Source organism: Lagopus leucura, unplaced genomic scaffold (assembly GCF_019238085.1).
Source record: "Lagopus leucura isolate 7727_CA_CO unplaced genomic scaffold, USGS_WTPT01 Super-Scaffold_100014, whole genome shotgun sequence".
NCBI lineage: Eukaryota > Metazoa > Chordata > Aves > Galliformes > Phasianidae > Lagopus > Lagopus leucura.
In genome coordinates this window covers 16,508,696-16,531,778 of record NW_024962268.1, presented here as the reverse complement: position 1 = coordinate 16,531,778, position 23,083 = coordinate 16,508,696, and the positions used below count along the sequence as shown (strand labels likewise).

The following is a 23,083-nucleotide window of genomic DNA, read 5'->3' as shown; positions in this document are numbered from 1 at the left end:
GACCAACTGTTTTCAAGGATCTAGCACAGGAAGACCAAAATTTTATCAAAAATCTCTGATGAACACCTTGATAACTCACAAATTGCATAAACACGGCCATTGGATGAGACATCGATGCATTAATTTCATAAAACCAAGATCAAATAATAAATGCACTAAACTAGTGGGATGTATTTTTTTAACATTTTAATTAAAAAATAAAAAATAGAAATTTTTTGTATAAATCAACTATATATATTTTGTATGTGACTTAGGCAAGCCAACTTTGGATACCCACAATTTAAACCTTCTTTCTCAGTACAGTCTATTTGATTTATATTGTAAGTATGACTACATATTCTGTAAAAGCTGCAGAAGAGTAAGACAGCCCTTTAAAGGAACACCATATGAACATTTTGCAGTATTTCTTGAGATTGAGCAAAGTCAATCTTAGCTTTCTTATATTTTGCAAGACCCTTTAGAAGCAGCAGAACTGGTGAAGCCTGGCCTACCTGTCCAGTTGTTTTGTATTCCTTTTCTACTTCATCACAGTACTTACAGTTTCTCTACTCTGCTCTTCACTGTCTATCCTTTCTGCTCTTTCTCAAGCATACATGCAGAGGCATATCTCTGCAGTGTCCTTCTGTGTGCCTGCTGGATGTCAAGCAGTGCCAAATTGCTAAAGCAGTGCATTTAGCTGTTCGTGTTTGTAGGATCAAACAGCATAACTCATACTGCAGCCTTTGGTGGAAGCACTGTATAATTCCTGTTCATATAATCACTGTTTTTCATGAACTTCATGTGAGCATATTTATCTTGGATGGTGCTTCCTAGCTGTAAATAGATTTACAGTAGTATACTGGTGTAGAATGGTTTAGAATCAATATCTTCTTGTGAATGAGATGGAAACTGCATCAAACTGAAAACTTGCAGAATAGTTGTGAAACAACAGGACCTTCAAACCTTTATTCTAAGTTTACTCAAGCTAGCCATGGCAAGGACTGTAGGCGTCTGAGACGCTTGATCATGAATACCATCCATGCTAGCAGAAAGCTACCAGCTGGGTCCAGTTCTTAAAGCTGTCGATTTATATTTAGGGATGGTGATGTGGATTCTGTCTATGCCAAAAAAACTTACAAAGAAATATGATTCCACTCTGTAAAACAGATGGAATGCTGAAAATAGTGTTGTGTTGAACTTGTTTAATAAAACTACTTAACATAGCTGTTTTGGAGACTGTCTACTTGCGTAAGGATCTGCCTCTATTTGAGAATAAGCATGAGTAGTTTGTTCTCAGTATTGTTTTGTGCAGTAGCATTTTCAACCATGACTAGGGCCCTGACATGTTAGGATAATGTGAACTCTAATGTGTCTAATGGTGTGGCTCCTTGTAAAATAAATACATCTCAATCTTCTGCTGCTTTGCAGTATATTTTTCTTCCTGACATCTTGCATGGTGTGTTTATAGGTGTATCTTCTATCCAAAGGGATGATGATGTTCTATTACTGTCATTGTTTTGAGAACTTAGATGGCTCATTGCTCATCTTATTTTTTCCTACTCTTACAGCATTAATGCAGACAAGAAATAAGAGAATAGGGCATGTTGACATTATTATGATCTTGCTTCATTGTGTTACATGGATTTTTCTGTTTTGTCCTCTGAGGATGGAGACTACTGACTCTTATGTCTGAAGATCAAGTCTCTCACATACACCAGTGAGAGGCATTCAGGAATGCTGGCTGGCTAATGTCTGTTTTGTCTAAGTTCCTACCTCCTCTAATCCATCCAGCAAAGGTTTTAGCAGAAAAAAAAAGAATTGGAGGAGATTTATTTCAGGAAACTTTGGCTAAAAACAGAAAGTGATTAGATAGCTCACTTGTGAAACCTGTATGTTCTTTAGAGGAGGTATGGGTAGCATTCTTTCTGATCTGCTCAAGAGCTTCTCCTGCGAGCCTGTTACCTGAACAGGATGCTGTAGTAAGAGCCAAGAAATGCTGCTCTTTTTGTGTCAGAATGATTCCTACGCCTTAGAAAATATAGATGAGGCTTAGACAACTTTTGCAACACAAATTCTACTGGAAATAGCTTGGGAAATGCTCTGCCTGTGAGAATGAGCTCTTCTTGGTCTTGTTTCTCCTCTGTTAGCTCCCTGTCTGTCTGTTGAAAAGGCTAGCAAGTAAGGTATTCTACTACATGGTATTGAAAATGGTGTTGTTCAGATGTGGTAACCTGTATAATCTTTCTCTCTCAAGTGCACATATGGATCTAAGGGCTGGAAAAGATTGTTTAGGCAGAATAAAACAGCTATGAGGTGAGGTGTGAAGAGATTTTGGCACTGTTCTGCAAGGAGTTGTTGGGACTTGCAATTAAGTGCATCAAACCACAGTCTGCATAGCTTTGAGGAATAGAACACAGTTGTGATACCATCTCATTTGAGCTGTACTGTTTCTGCTTGTGTTTCAATAGTGCAGTTGTTTTGTGAGCTATGTTTTGGAATGGTATAGAGCACGTGATTGCCCATTGAGTCATCTGTGGCAGTGCAAACATTGCAGCAGGAGAGTATGTTCTAAAGCAAATGTTGAAAACTTGTTTTCAGTTGTAAAAGCAGGACTTTGCAATTGGTTGGTTACCTTTTCATTAGTGCACTTAAATGCTTGATACACCATAAAAATAAGACTGTACAGACTTCTGTAATGTAAAGCTGTGTTCACAAGGAAAAGCTGTTTTCCATTTTCATCTGAAATATGAACTCTGCTTTACATTCCTGACCCGTAACAGAGCTATTCTGAAAACATGCTTTTTGTCCACTGAAGCAGCATGTGTTGAATTAAAATGGCCCATTCTGTAGTGCAGACCTTTCAGTTTTCAACGGGCATGAACTTCTGCAAGGGGGTGAAAGTTCAGGAGGAAAAGGGGACCTAGCTCAAAAACTATGAACAGAAATATGTTCCTTTCCAACTGTCTGTTCTTCAGAGCATTCTCACCGAAATTAAAGCCAGAAAGAATTTCAGAACATTTTTTTTCTTGAGGAGAACTTGATGTCTATCCGATTTTTTAGAATATAGGTCATGAATTAAGATCCATCTTATGTTTGCGTGAAAAATGCACTTTTGAAGGATGAAGGAGACTATGTAATTCTGTATAAAAGATAAAGATAAGTAACTATCTTTTTTAGCCTTGGCGTGACAGCCTTGACCAAAGGGAACATGCTGCTATCAGTGCTTTCTATTGAAAATGCTGAAATTCTTCATCCCTTGCAAAGAATATTTTCTGCAAGTTATGTAGTTGTTAAAATGGTTAAATCGGGCTTCTGCTGTATCTGTTGCTCACTACTTGACTGGCACTGTTTCAAGCAGAAGCTGACCCATTTGCATAATGGGATGTCAAACTTGCTGATGCCTTCTGGTTGCAGCTTTCTGTAGCTCAAGGACTGTGTGGACTAAGTGGTAGCTGTTGTAGTAGTAAATGTAAAACATCTTCTGTACTTCTAAAATCTTAAGGGTGGGGAATTTGATGGGGAAGCATTGTGTCAGTACCTGAGGTCTTGAGCTTTGGGTGATGATTGACTATGGTCAATGGTAGAAAACTCTACTGGGCTTCCTCAAAAAAGACTTTCAGGGTTGTTTTTTTTTTTTTGCACAAATGTCCTGATTATTATATGTATGTTGCAGTAACAATTCCATGTGTCACCAAGGCAGTGGAGATGCCACATAACGCATTGCACATCCTCAGGCAGTCATGTCAAGCAGTAGAGTGTTACATTGTGTGAAATACTATTAATAGAAGACACATCTCTGACGAAAGGATCTAGAAGTTCTGTTTGACATCTCTGTGTGCAAACTAAAACATGGTGGAGCCATCTGCTTTCCTAAGGTATGACTTATGCTGAATTGACTTCTGCCAGCAAGATAATGGTGATAAAGATTATTTTGCTGTAAAAAATTTAAAAAATAAAAAATTGCAAGTGTATCTTGTTTTACGAGTAGGCTGTATGTATGTACTGAACGTAAATTTGAATCACTGTAGTTTGACAAAAGCTGAAATAAGAGAAAGTTGTAAAATCAGTGCTCTTCATAAAAGCAAATAATGCCTTCCTTGTCCTGACCCTCTATAGCTTTTGTTGACCCTCTTTCTCTTGCTTAGGGACCACCCCTGTGATGTGCAGGGACACGTGTACCTTAATTGTAGATTTATTTTATGTGCTATCTTCCTGTGGCGATTTCAAAACACAGGCATGAAAGTGTGTGCTTCTTTATTTCAGCTGAGTGCTTATAGCATTCCATTCTGCACCCTTCTATATGAAATCTTGTTTTACTAGAGGGAGTTGAACTAGATGATCTCAAAAGGTCTCTACCAACCCCTGTGGTTTTGTGACTGTGTAATTCTCCTACCTGTTTTCCTAGTTGGTGTTGAGTGAATGTTTTTTTGGGGAAAAAAACTTTACTTCTTTACTTTTACCTTTTTGAAAACTACTTGTGATTGACCCAGCTGTACAGAATAGAGATAAATGCAGACAATGTGATTAAAATTTGATTGTGGGAAATAGGTCTCACTCCATCTTCCCATGTAAGCAGTTAAGGAAACTGGTAGCCCTTAGCTATGTGAATCACATGTATCATATCCTTTGAATTTTTTTTTTTTTTTTTTCCCTTCTTTTCAGCTGCTGGTGCAAGAAATGCCCTCTTATGTTGCCTTCAGAAACAAAATAAGTGTTCTTGATTATATCAAGAATCAATGATTATGTCATTGTAGATGTGTTGATCTCCATTTTCATATCTCTTTTCAGTCTTGTGACTGTGTTTATTGTAGGGCCTTTCAGTGCATTTCCCAGATTCAAATAATTTTAGGCGTGGTTTAGAAGAGATAATGTCAAGAAGAGTCTGCTGTACTGTTCTTCTGAAAATAAACATGAGAGTTCATTCCAACTTGTGTCCCTAAACATCAGCTTTCTCTCCCTGTCACAGAGATTGTAAAGATTAAATAAACAAAATAATCAGTATATTTTCTACAGCTAGTGGGAAGGAAGCCTACACTGAATGTTTTCAGAATCCACTTGTTATCTGTGCAATCTATAACAAACAAAATAAAACAAAAAAGCTTTTGTTTTTAGCAGGTTCCTACTGCACCAGTTTTACTACTCCCATATATATTAGGATCTGGATGCTATGCTGGGATGCTTTGGTCTTTTTCCTTTGTATTATTATTCTTCGCTCAAGCACATGGAAGTTGTCTGACTGTATCCAGCAGAGTGATGCATTTTGGTTAAATATATCCTGGGAGTTCTGCCAGAACTGTCTCTGAGTGGTCTCCAAGGTAACCAGACTTTTCCTGGCAGAGTGGCTTTGGAGGTGGCTGCGTTGGTACAGTAGGAAGAAATGCATAGTTTTTGATTTAGATAGAAGTAACTAGTTCTGTCTCACCTATGTGGGGCAGGCACTGTCATATCTCTGAAAAGTTTCAGAGTCTAGTCCCACACTCATGGGGCTGGAAGATTCCAAGAGTTGAACTGTAATCAGCTTATAGTTTGAGAAAAAATCTTTTTAAGCTTGCCTGTTGATGATTTTTTTCCCTCAGTCAACTGAAAAAATAGTATTGACTTGTTCTGGGTGGGAGGTATGTATGGAGCCAGTGAAATATATAATGGAACCTAGAGCCTTGCATGCGCTCTCTTTTATGTTTTTCATTTTTTTCATGTGTTTGTGAGACTGTATTTCTTGAACAGTCATTTTTGATGATTTAAAATAATTGAAGTGTTGCCCTATGGCGTCTTATTTTTCTAGGCCTGCAGATATGCATGAATTATTTTATTGCCCTTTTGCTGTGTCTTTGCAGTGTCATGCAAACATAAACAATGCGGGATGTCATTTTTGACATCACATTGAAATTCTATTGTTTTTATTTGCAAAATATTACTTCTCTTAAAATAGCATTAGCATGACTGGTTTTAGAGTTTGCAGTAATTCAGAATGTGTATATTGTGTCAGGATGTATGGAGTGTGTTGATAAAGCTCACTTGAACTGGCTGTCATCCACTTTCCACTTCAGTTTTCCTGTCTGACATAAAACGTTTGGAAAACTTTTTGCATGGGCATAGAAATAATTGAATGACGCACTTTAAAATAAAACAAAGCTCAGGAAGTGGCTAGCTACCGATGAGGCTCAGTATTTAACTAAAACTTGTAATTTGTTTTCAAATAATATAATAGTCTCTACATTTCTTCTTTCGCCAAAATGTTTGTTACCTTCATTTAAAACAAGTCTGTAATGGAACGATGGAATTCTCCTTTCCCGCTATCACAGAATCACAGAATCACCCGGGTTGGAAGGGACCCCAAGGATCATGTAGTTCCAACCCCCCACTTATCACTTATGTCTGAAATTGATAGATCGTTTTAAATTCCAGTTAGTGCATGAAACTTTCCTATCTCTTTTTAACACAGAATAGAGGCTGCAGGTAACCCTCTAGCAGTCATACAGCCTGGCCCCATCCTATTTGGTGTCTTGTGCCATCTACAGCATTTGTACTGACAGCATGTGGTAGAGGTGGTGGCCAAAGTGAGCGTAACATCCCTGTGTTACAAAAGGCAATATAATATAACTAGTTCAGTGGCTGTGAAGGCATTCAGCAAGCAGCTTGAGGCAACATGTTGTGTCAGGGTCTGAGTATAAAGCCTTGGACAACTGCAGCAGAGGTTTAATTTACGGTGATGTGGCAGTGTGTGCACCAAAACTTTCTTCACCCCTAACACTTTATGGCACATAGTTGCTCAGCTTCATAGGGTTGTATAACGATGCTGAAGAGTTCTTTGTGGCTTTTTTTTATTTTTTTTCTCTCAAGCAGATAGAATGCTTTGTGGTGTGATTATGGCAAACTCGGTCTTTGTCTTTTTCAAACTTAATGATCTGATGATTCTAAAACCTGCCTGTTCACACTTCACTGTGATTTCTGGTTTCTGTGTTAATTCTACTTCTGTATTTTGGTAATAGCAGTATGTTTTGCTTTAATCCTTCCTGGAAAAGTAACAGGGGATCGATTTCACTTGCTTAGCTTAATCTCTTCCCATTCAAACAGCATACTAAACCAAAATGTTTAAAATTTGATTCCTTAGAGATTGTTGTAGGGCAGTTACAGAGTACTGTGTGGAGTCTTTCAAATTTAAGACCTTGATTTTCAAGTTCAGTAAAAGGACAAAACTGAACCAATATGTGGTAACTACTATCTGGTAATTTACTGCACTGCAATAAAAGGGCAAAATAGGTACACTGTAATTGATACTTCAGCTGTTTAAAGAAAATCATTTTGCTAATATCGAGGCCAAGTTTTTGAGTTTCCATTTCAGGTCCATATTTAGATGCAACAACAAGATAGCCAACTTTCAAAATGGCCACGTGTTCAACAAGTAATTCAGTATTTCTATAGCTGGACTTCAGTGGCATGAAATATGCTTAACATAACATACAGTAGTCCACTGAAGTTGTATTGTTCCATAGTATAGATGCAACCTCAGCCAGTGGCCATTTTACACGTCCTATGTTTTTAATTCACTCCCTGAATTACAAGTGTGGCTGCAGCCTCTCCTTGGTTTGCTTCAAACCTTGACTCAAGTTACCATTACAAGCTCTTGCCGGAAGGTGATAAGAATGGGTGGCTGGGTATGTGAATATCATGCAGTCAAAAGCATTCCAAGCTTCTGTGTGTGTAATTCTCTGTGGGTAAGGCATCATGGCCAAATTTGGTGACTTTACATCACTTTTTTTTCTGCAGTTTTCTTATAAGTGTTGAGTTGATATTACAAAGCTGGCCTGCTGAATTCAAGGTTATGGTTTCCTTCTTTTAATTAACTCTGGATTCTTGAAAAGGCTAAGAGACTGCTAGAGCATGCAGGTTGCTTGAGTACATAAATTTTTTACCTAAATATGTTGGTGAAGTGAAGCACAGAAAAGGGTAGGTTTTTTATTATAATTTTTTTCTACCTTTCTACCCATTACTAAACAAGAATATTAGTGTTATCATGAGTAATTAGCTGCTTCTCTACGACAGCGTTTCTATCATTACTTAGTTCTGGTGCCCATCAGGCTCTAGAGAGGCCAAAGTCTGCTGTTGCAGAGCAGAAGAGCAAGTAGGAGATGTGATTTTCCTAACATAAATCTGTTCAGCCCTGTTGCTTCCAGCAACACAATGCGACGACGCTACAGGCTTGGGGCGGTGTGGCTGGAGGACTGCGTAGAGGAAATGCACCTGGGGGTATCGATTGATGCTCGGCTGAACATGAGCCGACAGTGTGCCCAGGTGGCCAAGAAGGCCAATGGCATCCTGGCTTGCATCAGGAACAGTGTTGCAAGCAGGAGTAGAGAGGTGATTGTTCCCCTATATTCAGCACTCGTGAGGCCGCACCTCGAGTACTGTGTCCAGTTTTGGGCCCCTCACTGCAAGAAAGACATTGAGGCCCTGGAACATGTTCAAAGGAGGGCAACAAAGCTGGTGAGGGGTCTGGAACAAAGGCCATATGAGGAGAGGCTGAAGGAGCTGGGAATGTTCAGCCTGGAGAAGAGGAGGCTCAGGGGAGACCTCATTGCTCTCTATAACTTCCTGAAGGGAGGTTGTAGTGAGCTGGGGGTTGGCCTCTTCTCTCGTGTCATTAGTGATAGGACCAGGGGAAATGGTTTCAAGCTACAGCAGGGGAGATTCAGGCTGGACATGAGGAAGTATTACTTTTGAGAAAGGGTGGTCAGGCACTGGAATGGACTGCCCAGGGAGGTGGTAGAGTCACCGACCCTGGGGGTGTTCAAGGAAAGACTGGATGTTGTGTTGAGGGACATGGTTTAGTGGGACCTATTGGGAATAGGTGAACGGTTGGACTGGGTGATCTTTTAGGTCTTTTCCAACCTTGATGATTCTATGATTCTGCGATTTTAATGGTTACCAGCTCAGACTGAAGGTTCTTCAGGCCTAATACCTCTAATGAATCTTTCTGCCTAATTGCACAGTGGGTTTCTCCTTGAACTCACTCATTTAAAAGTCTTACAGCTGCAACATCCTTTGAAAGGAGTTCCACAAGTCTACCACTGACTTTACTTTTACTTTACTTTTTTTTTGTTTTTGACCTGGTCCTACTTCTATTTGCTGGTACCTCACTATGCCAAACACTTAGCAGTTTTGCCCCAAGGATCTTCTCCATGTTATTGGTAATTCTGTTTGCTTCATTTCCCCCTTGCCTGTCTTTGACACTAAGGCATCCTAGCCAGTTCATTCTTCATATAGGTTCTGTTTTGGATTGCCTTTGTACTTTTGAACCCCTTCCAACTCTACCATCATTTTAGAAATGTATACCACTGATACTGCATGCGAAATACAGTATTACATACAGTATGTGTACAGTGATCATTCCTAATGCTTATTGATTTGATAAAGATGGGGCTGAGTCAGGAAACTGATGCTTTTCCTGGCTCAGTTGTGCACTCACTTGGCTTACTGATTTCTGCTTTTTCTCTGAACTTTTATGCTGCAGTGGTAAAGTATACATTCTGTCAGGGAGATAGCTAGCATAGTGACTGGGAGTATGCCTCTTTTGGGGAGCAAGATACTACTATATGGGTTGAGGGGAAGTATCCTCAGTAATCTTCTCTTGCCAATTTTGTTGGTATGAGAAGGGAAAGTACTGCTGCTTGTCGTTTTCCTCAACGCTGATGGAATTGCTTTATTTTCTTCTGATAGCTTGATTTAATCATGTGTAGATTTAAACTACCTATAATAAAAAGAGGAGTTTTAATAGAATTGTTAGACATTATAGACTTACTTAAGATATCTGTGCAGACCTTTTAACGTGGAGCCCTAAATACAGTAAGAACCAGAGTTATAAAAGTCTATCAAATGGTCACTGCTAATTCAAATGATTATAAAGTGCATGAATATCTTTGATGTCAATAAATTCTGTTCTATATATATTGATAATAATTTGAGAAGTATTTTACTTGTCAGAGCTGATGGCTCTGTTATATTTCTTAGCAATTCTTTTAATTCAGCCTTTACATCGCCACTTGGTTTATGTCTGTTCTTAAATTGTGTATATGCTTTCCCTTTCCCTAGGATTTTTTTAAAGGTAAACTTCTTTTGATTTGAAAATGGTCCTTCAAACTCTTTTCTCTGAAATTTTGATGTTCATTGAGAATGAAGCAGTAATCAACCAAAGATTGTTTTTGAAACTTATAAGGGAAATCTTTTAAAAGATGCATTCTTGTGGAAGTGTGTAACAAGTAAGTAGTATGTTATAGATATTTAGCTGAGCCACATTTGTAACAGTAATTAATGATTGATGCATTAATTCAGACTTGAGGAGCAATGCCTATTTCGTTTCAAGAATCTTCAAGAGAAGACTTGGAAGTATTTATGTTGGAGACTTCTGAAAAAACCTTTCAGAAATAGCTAGCCAGATGGATCCAGAGAATGCTTATGCATGTCACATATGTCTAATGCCTTTCCTGCCCCTGGGACCAAACTAGATTACATCATATTTTATGGTTACGGGACAGAATTTTAGTGGAACTTAGCCATATGGTTGAGTCATCTGTTCTCTTCAGTTTTGGAAGGATTATACTAGCATCTTCAAAAGGCAGTTAAATTTATTGGCCTCTTAACCCATAAAATTTGGAAACCTTCTGCTGTTTCTGGCAATGAGAACACCCAATTTTCAGCTTATTTATACAATTTGCAATTATTAATTGAATATGTTAAAGATGCTGTTAGGGGGTACAAAAAAGATGCTCATATTGTAGGTTAATCTGGCTTTTAATGTCTTGTGAGATGGAAGGAATCTCAAATGTGTATAATGCAGATTCTTAAAAAATATACTTTCTTTGCATTTTTGTCATGACCCACGAAACTCTTAGGATGTATCTCTTCTTCCTCACAGTCTTAAAACCTATTAAAAATCTTTGATCTCTCTCTCTTCACCTTGTCACATAAGTTATTGAAAAACATGAATTTAACTCTCAGGTGGTCATTTGCTCCTGGGAGTAGTCAAAATTCAGCAGTTGTTTATTCATGGTTATTGTATTAGCTGCTCTCTGCAGAATCCAGCATAGCGTTGGTACGCAGTCTCAATTTTTGAAAAGTATGTAAACAGGATGTAACAGGGAGTGTGAATATTTGGAAGTATTTGTCAGACCACTCATAAGCATCAAAGCAGAACAATGGCTTTAAGGGACTGTTTAATGAGATATACATTATTACTGTACTTTCTTTTTTTCCTCATTTCAGTACCTCTGTGGGCTGTGACAAAGAGGTTCCAGCCGTAACAGGGATGTTTTTTATAATGGGAAAGGGGCTAATAGCACAGCAGCCCCACTTACTTTACATGGGACTGTGTGCTCTGTCTCTACAGAAATGCTGCGACTGTGCTGCCTTTCAGGATTTTGTACTTTCAGCATTTTTTCATTGTAGTTTTTTAGTTCTTTGTGACTTGGTACTGGAAAGATAACAGTTTCCAGGTAGTTTAGCTGAACTCTCTTAATCCAGAAACTGTGCATGGAGCTTTTGAAGAGATCACAATTTAAGACAGGCAGCCCTGGGAGAATTCCGTAATGTAGCAGCAGCGGTGTTCCTCACTGCATCAAGACTGCACAGTCAAACCATTGCTAGCCCTAATCTCTGCTAACAGTAAATAGTTTGTGGCACACAAGTATAATTTGGTTTAGGAATAATTAATAAGAGCTGAATGAATGCTTTTTAACAAAAAATAACGCACAGAATTATGAGTTCTATTGTTTGTGTGAATAATCCTAAAGTGTCTGGTGAGATGGAGGTTGTCCAAATGGGCAAGAGCATGATAGTGTTAGTGCTCAAGTAAATTGCACTTAGATAAGAATACTTAGATGAGAATTGTGGGTTCCTTACGTGTAGGCTAGTCCATTAATACTGAGCTGGGGTAGTTGTGACAGGCAGCATATGGCTTGATCACTGAACTGACAAGAGTTAAACTTCCCAATACCCTGGGGCAAATAGCTGAGTTTCCACAGGCTGCCTGAAGGATAGTTTGATAGCTGCAGCCCTGATGGGATGAAGGATGAGGTCATCTGTGCATGGCAGACAGAAAATCTGCATAAAGGGCATGTGATACATTATTCACTTCTATAGAGAATGGGCTCTTACGGCAGATGAGCTGTTTCTTCTTTATGGAAAAAATGGACCCAGAAGGTGTTGGTTTACTCTCAGCTAAACATGATCTAGAAGCGTGCTCAGGTTGCCAAGAAAGCCAATGGCATCCTGGCTTCTATCAGACATAGTGTTGCCAGCAGGAGGAGGGAGGTGATCATCCCTCTCTGAGGAGCACCTTGAGTACTGTTTTCAGTTTTGGGCCCCTCACTACAAGAAAGACATCAAGGCCCTGGAGTGTGTCCAGAGAAGGGAAGTGGAGCTGGTGAGGGTTCTTGAGCACAAGTCTTACGAGAAGAGTCTGAGGGAACTGGAATAGTTTAGTCTGGATAAAAAGGAGGTTCAGGGGAGACTTAGAGCTCTCTACAGCTACCTGAAAGGAGGTTTTGGTAGGGTGGAGGTTGGCCTCTTCTCCCATGTAAGTAGCAACAGGACTAGAACAAATGGCTTCAAGTTGTGCCAGGGTAGGTTCGGGTTGGTTCAGTATTAGGAGAAATTTCTTCTCCAAAAGAGTTTTCAGGCACTACAGTGGACTGCCCAGGGAGGTGTTGAAGAGACACTTAGATGTCGTGCGAAGGCTCATTGTTTATTGGGGAAATATTGGTGGTAGGTGGATGATCTTGGAGGTCTTTTCCAACCTTGGTAACTCTGTGATTCGTTCAGACTTGAGGGAAGAAGGTAGTGCGAGTGCTTGCTTATTCTTTCATCCTTTTACATAAGGTTCCTGCCATACTTGGGAAGTTGATGTGCATACAGAGAATTGGATGTGGAAAACCATGTTTGATTGTCTATGCGTGTGTTACTGAGAATAAAAAACGTTGGAAGATGTGGTGCTGTGAAATCTTTCATGCTCTTCTTCTCTGTCTGCTGAAGTTAAATTTCATGCAAAACAAAGCTTTCCTTTGAAATGTTTGAGTCTTACTGGTAATGAGTTTTAGGTATATGCCTAAATGTCTCTTCAATTGTCTTGCTCACCGATGCAAGTTAATACAGATAAGCTTGGCCTGCTACTTTAATATTGAATTTTTGAGACCCACCAAATTTTAGATCTACAGGTCAGTCCATGACACAAATATATGTCACTAGTTTGTTGAAAATCAGACAGATAGTGAAACATTTTTGCTTTCTTTTTCAGTCGTGATGTACTTTCAGAGACTGAGTTGAGCCCTTAAAAAACTCCAAACAAAATAATTTTTTGCCATAGGGATTAGTCTCTATGTATGCACTGTGTTTAGTTTGGCAATGTCATGTGTTTCAAACTATGAGGCTATAACCCAGTACGGTGGATAAGTCATTACAAGAGGGATCAATTCAAATGTAAATAAACTGTTTATCTACCCTGAACAGTTTTGAGATTTTTAGCACAGGTTTTGTTAGGAATTATGAAATTTTTTTGCTTCGTAGGAGCTTAGTAAGTATCAAAAAGAGTGTGAGTGTGCTTTGAAAAGCAGCCATCCAAGACGTTTTCTGATGCTTACAGATAATATTAAGATGGTGGAATTTTGTCAGGTAATCTACTCAAGTTTGGTTAGCAGAAAGACAGAACAAAGCAAAATGGAAACAACCTTCATTATGAGCTGTTGCTATAAGGTAGACATTTGTAAGATTAAAAACAAGGTGCTCTAGTGACTTGTACCTTACAGGAGTAGTAATATTAATCAATGTGTGTGATTCCTGACTTGGAGCAATTCTGCTTGATGCTGGAGGCATTTATTTTTCTTGTCTTCAGACTTCATAATTTGGCCTTTGTCTCTCTGTTCCATTATTCTATTTACAGAATAATGGGGAGGAAAAAAGGGCAATAGCCCTGAAATTAATGAAAGCCAACTTTATGCAGAAGTAGAATATGAGCAAAAATTGGGAAGGTTTGGAAGTAGGCAGGAGAAAACATGGAGTCATTTGTCAGCAAAGTGCCAGTCCTAGGAAGTGAGGTAATGTTGCAGTTGATCGTGTTTCAGCACAGGTGGATGTCCTTTTGCTTGTCTGAAAGCAAGAGTATCCATCAAGAACCTGTGGTCTCTAACTGAATTCACTAGTCAGCAAAAACTGGAAAATGTTTCTGAAGATCTGAGTAGATAGAGTGAGCTTAGATGCTTATTCCAGAAAATAACCGGTGCTGATTTTTGAGAATGGTCTGCTGAGGAAGTAGTATATGTACAGCATTGTATGTTTGAAGCTCACTGTCTGGAGTTGAGATGGTGATAAGAACATGGAGTTTAGAACTATGTCTTGGTCATTAGGCACACACTGATCCTCAGAGTCCATTGTATCTAACACAGTATCGCAGAATGGAAGATAGTCAGGTAATAGCTAAATAAACAAGCTTTGCTTGCAGATAGTTGGCAGTGTCCCTGTACCCTTCAGCCTGTTTATCACTGAAAAATACTTAACAGATAAAAAGTGAGATTAGATTGTCTAACCAATTTCAAATCTCACAGTTTCTTTATTCCAACTGAACACAAAGCAGTTGTATAACAGAAGTCCTGAGGACTTGAAGGGTTAAATGTCCTTTATATGAGTTGCAGTTTGATCTTGAAACCAGGTAAAAATCTGTTAATTCAGTAGTTCTTCAGTCTTAAAACTTCATTAGAAAGCAGTTTTCTTCAGGCCTGTCGTGCTGTAGATCAGTTCTATTTATAATAATAGTAATAAATTATTATAAGTATATAATGTATAGTGTATATTGTGTAAAGTGTATAATTAGTATAAGAAAAACCTGAGGATTCTCTGCGGTCCTAGGCTAACAACTAAGGAGGTAGGGTTTTTTGTGTAGGTTTTCAGGGTTTTTTTTTAAGCCTATGTTCTGATTTATTGGGTGTTTTTATTTTATTTTTTTTAAAGGGCTGACATGCTCAACAGTAAACAGGTAAACACAAGTCTATTATTTTCATTTTGGTTTAGTAACATTTACATAATAATTTCAAGATAAGAACAGTTAGAATTGTTATCTGAATGCATTGTAGCTCGAATCCTTAAAACTGTGATTGAAGTTCACAAACTACTTGCTACAGTGTTTCCACTTGTAAATAAATGCTTGTGTAAGCTCCGTGAACTGCAAATGTTTCTTTTGCTATATAGATATAATTGAATGTTACTAGCAATCAGTCATCTCAGGTAGGGAAAATGATTAGCCAAAAGAAGCTGGAAAAGACTTTCTGATATGGCAACTATTAATATACAGATAATATCACGATGAGTTACCTTCAAGGCCTTTGTTACACTTTGCCTGTTTGATAACATAATTAGAGATCAAGACATTATTTGTGGTAAAGTTAATGAACACAGCGTCTTTTGGCACAGCAGGCAGGGCACTGCTTTGGTGGGGCGTGGTGCAGCAAAGATTAGCTAGCTTGCAGTAGCTTTGGTGACTAATGAAGCACCTGGGCAGATTCTGAAAAGTATCTAGGAAATTGCTGGTTCCCCAGCAACTGGCAGGGTTCTTGGAGGTTGTAGCTTCTGGAGTCTACTAAGCTCTGAATGTCCTGGGAGCTGCTGCCATAGTTTTGGACAAGCTGTTGTTGATAAGTTCAGAAAATCTTGCCATTCTGCAAGGGAGATTTTCACTCACATCATGCGTGTTTGTTTCTGGCCAATTCAGTCTTGGGAATGGAGGACAGGGGCAAGTTTAGATAACTTAACCACTTACCACTGAGTCCTGGGTTGAATGTTTTCAGATAAGGCATTCTTTAGACAAAAGCCGTCGTCTGTTGTTTTAACTTTGAGAGATGTTTTGTACAGTGAATGCATTCCCTACAATAGCATTGTTCTTAGGACCTCTTGGGAAATCCAGCACATGCTGACTTTTGTGGATGACCTTGTGATGCAGTGTTCAGGGTCTTTGCCATGCAATTGTGACGCTGATTTTTAAGTATTCCTTTCCTTTTCAGACAGCAAGTTGCTGAGTTTGAAGTTACCAGGAATTTCAATTTGCTACTCAGCTTCCCTGCAGTTCTGATTTCAGTGGAGATAACATAACTCTGTCTCCAATAGGTTTGTAACAATGCAAGGTCACTTAAATCATCTCCTGTAGGCTGCATGCCAAAGATAAAGAAACACAGTTGTTGTCCAATTAATGTTTGCTCAGGTCGTTGCACATGGGAAACACTGTGTACAAGTGCTAAGTAGAACTGTCACCTCTTGTTATATGTTGTTGTTGCTTGCGTGGCATTTACTGCTAATCTTAGATAACTGAGAATTAATATTGTGATGTGATCATCATGGAAAATAAGAAAGTATCTTTCTTAAACATTTTTTAAATTCTTAAACTTCTCATCTGGAAGCGAAAATGTTCATTTTGTCTGAGAAACAAAAACAATGCTCAGAATAGTTAGTGCAATATTTAACTACAAAAAGTAAGTTCTAATATGAAGATTTATCTCTGGACTCAAAACAATTTGCCATGTAAGCATATTGAATGTGATCACAGTGGCAAAAGATTTTTAACGCAATTCCAGCACCATACAGTAACTGTTAGATTATATGACTGCAAGATACTTACAATTCCTGGGTTTGCAGAGGAAGTAACTTCTCTGTCTGTGGCTGATGGAGCTGCAGCCAGGACAGTTACTCCTATCCTGAAAATTGTTGATGAAGGTACTGTGTACGCTTTGCTTTTGGCTCTGGTACCATGTCCTTTTTAATGAGTAATCATAAAGCAGTCAGCCAGTCTCCCCCGCCTTCTTCCTCACTCCCCAAACCTCAGCCTGACAGTGCTGTATGAAGGAGTGGCTTTCCCTCCTGAACTTGGCTAGCTCTGTCCTGCAGACTTCTTTCTCAGGTTCCTAAATGTTTAAACATGGAAAATTTTGGCTTCTGTCAGTGTTACAGTTAGGGCTGTAGGAGGGGGGTGGATTATCTACTCCCTTATATAAATGCACTCTTGTTAGTAGAAACAGATTGCCTATTTGTTGGCAAGACAGAAAATTTCCTTTCATCCAAAAGCATGCACTTTTTGAGCATTGATCACTATTCATTTCTCTTCATATCCAATGAATCTAATCATGACCTAAATTTAACAGCACACTGATGTTTAAAAAAATAAAGTGGAAATGTGCAATGTAAGGTACTAATTCTGCTATATGAAGCTGAAATATGTCTCATTTGCATGTTTTTATAAGCCATTATTATTGCAGAATGTTAACTGGGAACTTTGTCTTGTTCTTGTTGAGGAAGGGATAAAGAAAGCTCACATGTATGATCTTTTCCATGGGGATTCTACGTGGAAGTATTTGCCTTTAATACTGAGCTGCTCGTTGTGTTGTTTTTAATCTGCATATGTCATGGTGTACCATACTGTCCCAGTTGCTCAATTGACTAATTTGCCAATTTGCAACACTTTAAAAAACACAAACAAAACATCCTTTGGCTTTATTTCTAACAAACTGCATCTATTTAACTGCTTGAGTCTGACAGTTTTGTTGCTCTAACACTATGCTCAAGAGATATTCAGAAGATGCTACTGCTGTTCTGTGTTAACATTTAGCTTGTGCCTATGTGCATTTGCTCACTTCAACATATTTATCAATGACCTGCATGGTGGAATCAAGTGCACCCTCATCAAACTTGCAGATAACACCAATTTGAATGTTACAGTTGACATAATAAAGAAACAGATGCCATGCAGAGGGACTGGGACAGGTTCAAAAGTGGGTTTATGAGCACTGAATGAGGTTCAACAAGGCCGAGTGCAAGGTGTTGCACCTGGGTCAGGGCAATCCCAGATATGTGCACAGACTGGGAGAAGAGCTCCTTGAGATCAGCCCTGCAGAGAAGGATTTGGGGGTTCTTTGAAACTGGACAGGAGCCAGCAGTGTGTGTTTGCAGCCTGGAAGGCCAATAGTGTCTCGGGTTGCATTAACAGCAGGGTGTCAGCAGGGATAGGGAGGTGATTGTCCCCCTCTGCTCTGCCCTTGTGAGGCCCCAGCTGCAGTAATGAAGTACCCCAGGCCCCCAGCACAAGAAGGATATGGAGCTGCTGGACCAGGTCCAGAGGAGGTGATAAAGATGCTCAGAGAGCAGGAGCACCTCTTCTATAAAGGAAGGTTCAGGGAGCTAAGCTTATTTAGCTTGGAGAAGACTCCAGGAAGACCTCATTGCAGCCTTCCAGTACTTATTAGGAGCTTATGAACAGGAGACAGATAGTGATAGGACAAGAGGGAAGGGCTTTAAACTAAAAGAGGGGGATCTAGGTTAGATACTGGGAGGAAATTCTTTACTCAGAGAGTGGTGAAGCACTGGCATAGGTTCCCCAGGGAGGTTTTGGATGCTCCACCCCTGAAGGCCTTCAAGGCCAGCTTGAGTGGGACCCTGGGCAGCTTACACTGGTGGAAGGCAACTCTACCCATGACAGGGATTTGGAACTAGATAGTCTGTAATGTCCCTTCCAAACTAAGCCATTCTGTTATTCTATGAATGCATGACTAAGCATCTCTGTTGTAACAGGAAACATTAATTTATACTACATTGAAGAAGTAAGTGACGTAACTGAAGCTTCTGAAGGGCTATTTGGTGGATGATGCTATGCTGCCTGGCTGGAATGTAGTTTTGTAGTGGGTGTAGATAAAGCAAGGAATCAACAATGAACCTTGTGATAGAGGAGGCAGCATGTGTGGCACGGGCAGCTGAAGAAAATTGCCTTTGAGAAATGTTTGGGCTTCCTAGATAAGTGGTGTAGGATGGCTTGTGGGACTGCAGTGGCAAAAGCTTATTGCAGAAGGCTTAAGAACTTAAGGACTCTAGTTACATCACCTACAGACTACCTCTGTCCTTCGATACTCTTGGCTATGGAGAGCATCTCTCATGTCCATGCTGTCCAAGACAAACAAATGATGCTGCTGCATGATAAATGATAGCTCGAGGTGCCTTTTTCAGATGTTTACTGAGCAGTAGCAGCAGCAGCTAGGAGTTTCCATGTTTTGCACTGCCCTGCACAAAGCTGAATGGTGCAGTTGACATGAGCAGAGATGCTATCCAGAAGGTCCTGAGCATGCTTGAGATTTGGGCCTGTGCCAACCTCATGAAGTTCATCAAGGCCATGTCCAAGGTCCTGTGCCTGGCTTGGGGCAGTTGAAAGCACAGATACAGGTTGGGAAGAGAGCAGCTCTGAGAAGAAGGATTTGGGGTTGTTGGTTGATGAAACACTCAATGTAAGCTGGCAGTGTGTGCTTGCAGCCCAGAAGGCCAACCATATCCTGGATTGCATCATGAGAAGTGTAACCAGCAGGTTGAGGAAGGTGATTCTGCCCCTCTGCTCTCATGAGACCCCAACAGGAGTCCTGTGCCCAGTTCTGGGGGCTGCAACACGAGAAGGACATGGAGCTGTTGGAGCAGGTCCAGAAGAGGGCCACAAAGATGATCAGAGGGCTGGAGCACCTCCACTATGAGGACAGGCTGAAAGAGCTGGGGCATTTCAGCCTAGAGAAGAGTCTGGGCAGATGTTGTAATGGCCTTCCAGTACCTAAAGGGGTCTACAGGAGAGCTGGGGCAGGACTTTTTATCAGGGCATGTAGCGACAGGAGGGGAGGAAATGGCTTTAAACTGGAAGAGGGTAGATTTAGACTAGATATTAGGAAGAAATTCTTTATTGTGAAGGCAATGAGACACTGGAGCGGGTTGCCCAGTGAGGTTGTGGATGGCCACTCCCTGGAGACATTCAAGGCCAGTTGGACAGGGCTGTGAGCAACCTGGTGTGGAGGGAGGTGTCCCTGCCTATGGCAGGGGGTTGGAACTAGGTTAAATGTCCTTTCCAACCTAAAGCATTCTATGGTAAATTACCACTTAAGTCTTTTGTGGACATTTCATGATAACCATATTTTGTGGGATCAGAAACAGGCTAATATTGTATGAGACCCCAAAAATGTTGAAAATGCAACAGTCATTGCCTCTGATCAGGTATCTCTACTTTCTGATCTACTCTGTGCACCAGTGGTTTTGCAGTTTTTGATTACATGAGTTGCTATGAAACCCTCACTGACTTAAATTTCTCCAAGTTGCTTCCAGCTATGGGTGCAGTGTTTTTCTGAGAGTATATTGTTACTTCCAGATATTTTTTGTCTCGAAGAGGATGGATAATAGAGCTAAAATTTCCTACAGGAGTCGGTATTTTTCAGAGTCTGTTGTATGCCATTTATGTATTAGTTGTCCCTTTAACTTCTGGAATGCATTGTGCAAGGCTGCTGTGGAATGTAGTAGAGAAATGATGATCAGCTAGTGCAGGCAGTGGAGAATGGTGATCCTGAAAAAGTTATATTAGAAAAATACTTAAGCAACAGTTGATACCTGCATAGTTTCTTTTTTCTTTTTTTTTTTTTCTCCTATTTGGACAATTGTCTCCCCATTCTATTTTGCAAATGAAAAAAAAGGTCTCTAAATAGATTTGTGTAACTTGCATTGTAGTTAAATGTGTATAATTCTCAGATAGCTTGAAAAGAACTGGGTCTTTCATCTTTTAAGAGTCTTACAGAGAATACAGCTATTTTAATTTTTTAAATGAGGCTGTTACACACCGACAAAGGGAAACTGTGTTCTTTTGTCTTTCAGTAGCAAAACAAAAGGGCTGATATGATAGGATTAAAGATGTTATAGCATTACTGAGGATATCTGAGAACATATAATTGAAAAAAGTACAGTTGGGTTAAGTATTTGACAACCTGTAAGACTGGTTATTTCTTCAGCAAATCTCAGACATAGTGTTTAGAAGAAGAGGTACTAATTAGGTGTAGAATTAGCACCTTGAAAACAAAGGTCCAAAATTACATATTTTCCTGTTTTAGTCTCTAGTCTCCCTGGCTTTCCTCTAAATAGGGAAAAGAATTATCAGCACTGCAAAAAAAAATAATGAAATGGACATTGGTGGCTGTTCTTTGGTGCTGAGATGGAGCTGGCAGACCTGAGCTTTTCAGGGTCTTCATGAGAAACTGCTTTGCCTAACATCTTGTGTGTCTGACTGTTTAATTCACAGATACAAGGGATTCTGACCTAAGTTAGGGTTATCAGTTACCTGCTATCTCCTCCTTTCTGAAGACTAAGGGGAAAAAAAGGTGTGGGATTTAGGTGGTACTAATGCTTTGCAGTCATCAGGGAATTCAATAAACATCTTGTATTTAAATATCTTATCTGACTGCATAATAAAAAACTCACAGAATCAGGAGTAAGTACCAAAACAGAAGGCACAACATGTTGTCAAACTGTTAATTTTAAAACACTTTATTTACCAAGAAGATATTTTTTCCTTTACATCTGTTTTTGATAGTAGGCTCTCTTTAAAAGGATAAAAATTCCTAACTGAAGAATATGCAGTGTTTCATTTTAGGTGGAGCCTGCTGCTTGAGAGGGTATTCATTGCCATGGAGTCTAAGTATTGCTAGGGGAAACATCATTTTTTGCAGACAAAACTATTGCTCTGCAATCTACAGATATCTATTCCAGTGGTGTAAGAACAAAGCATATAACCTGCTTGATGCAGTTACCCACCAGTCACAACAGCATCATAAGCCTGCAGTTGTTCTTAGTCTTTTGCATGCCACTTGCTTTGACAGGGCAACCATTCATATTCCTGGTTCCAGGTGTTGCTCTGTCATCTCCTGTCTACTTTCTTGCCTGGACTGTACTCTCACATTAGAGTTGTGTTGCTGTTTTTTTTTTAGTTTGTTTTCTGTTAAAAAAAAAATAATAATCTATATCTTCATTTGTTTCGCTTTTAAATAGATAGCAACACTTTTCTTCCCTTCTACTTTTGAGAGAGTGCAGAGCCTGCAGAGCTGATTTGTACCAGTGTGCAGCTCATACATTTTTTCTCACAAGTCCAGACGGCAGAGTATTGAACATTTTGTTCAGCTAGTGGCAAAAAAAAAATATCTCTATGAAGTGTTAGAACAAAGTGCTCTTTAAGCTGAATATTTCTCAAGGAGCATATTAATATGATTTCAGTCTTTGCCAAAGTTGTTTGTGCAAAAGTCCTGTACTGACTAACAGATAGTCATGCTGGAGATGAGCTAACTGATGTCAGAGAAGACTGTAATCTGTTGAAGGTACTTCACTGAGTGTAGCAGGATGCAGTGCTAAGCCAACAGCAGCTTTTAATTGCATATGCATCAGATGTTCTTCCTGAAGGCTGTGCCTTGTTGTTAGCCCAGTGTAGAAAGAGTAGCTGAAACTTTTCCTGAGCTTTATTATTTTGCTGTGCTTACATGGGATATAAAAGGTTACTTTGTATTCTTAGTAACTTCCTGGATTCTGGTTACAGATCTGGTAGAAGAAAAACACTGTGTCCTGAGAGCCTGGAATCATAGGGGGCATCATCAATCACATTAGGAAGTAGTGTCTTTTCACTGATACAGGCAATCAGAATCTCCAAAGGGATATTAGTGAACTCTCTTTGGAAAGGTTTAAATGTAAGGTGCTTGTCTTTTGCTTTCAGTAGTACTATGGATGTACTGTCTGTTGTAGCTTGATCCCTTTGTCTTAAAGGCAGGCATGGGGGTTAAAAGCTCAGTAGAATTAGTTACAGCCAACAAAGGTAAGTCTCTTGACCTGTTATGCTTCATGAAGTGAGACAATAGGAAAGACCTGAAATATGTAAAGTTTTGTCTGGCCTATGTTTGTAGGGTGGGATGTGAATCAGCTGAGATAGCTCATTGCTTATCCGTCTGATGTGTGTGATGAAGATCTCAGGGGGTAAGTACAGCTCCAAAATAGAAAGCAAGACTAGACAAACTATGGAGAACTCCTTCAAATAGAGTAGGAGCAACATCTGCACTACTCTTCTACAGTGTTTCCGTGTCAGAGGTCATCTTTGGTGGTGACTTAGGTCCTGGCTTGAACATTTGACTACTTAGGAGTTTATGCTACACAGGTTGCAACTTTATTTAATGCAGCTTTATCTGCAAGTTCTTTAAGCTTTTGACTGAGTTTCATTGGTACTGAATATGTGCAAGATCATTCCAGGAAGCCT

The 23,083-nt window shown here is 39.5% G+C and overlaps 1 protein-coding gene across 4 annotated transcripts in view; it reads left to right on the top strand.

The window, feature by feature from the left end:
* Nucleotides 1–23,083, top strand: part of RAI14 (retinoic acid induced 14) — a 95,865-nt gene that overhangs the window by 34,457 nt on the left and 38,325 nt on the right. The gene's annotated exons all lie outside the window — the stretch shown is intronic.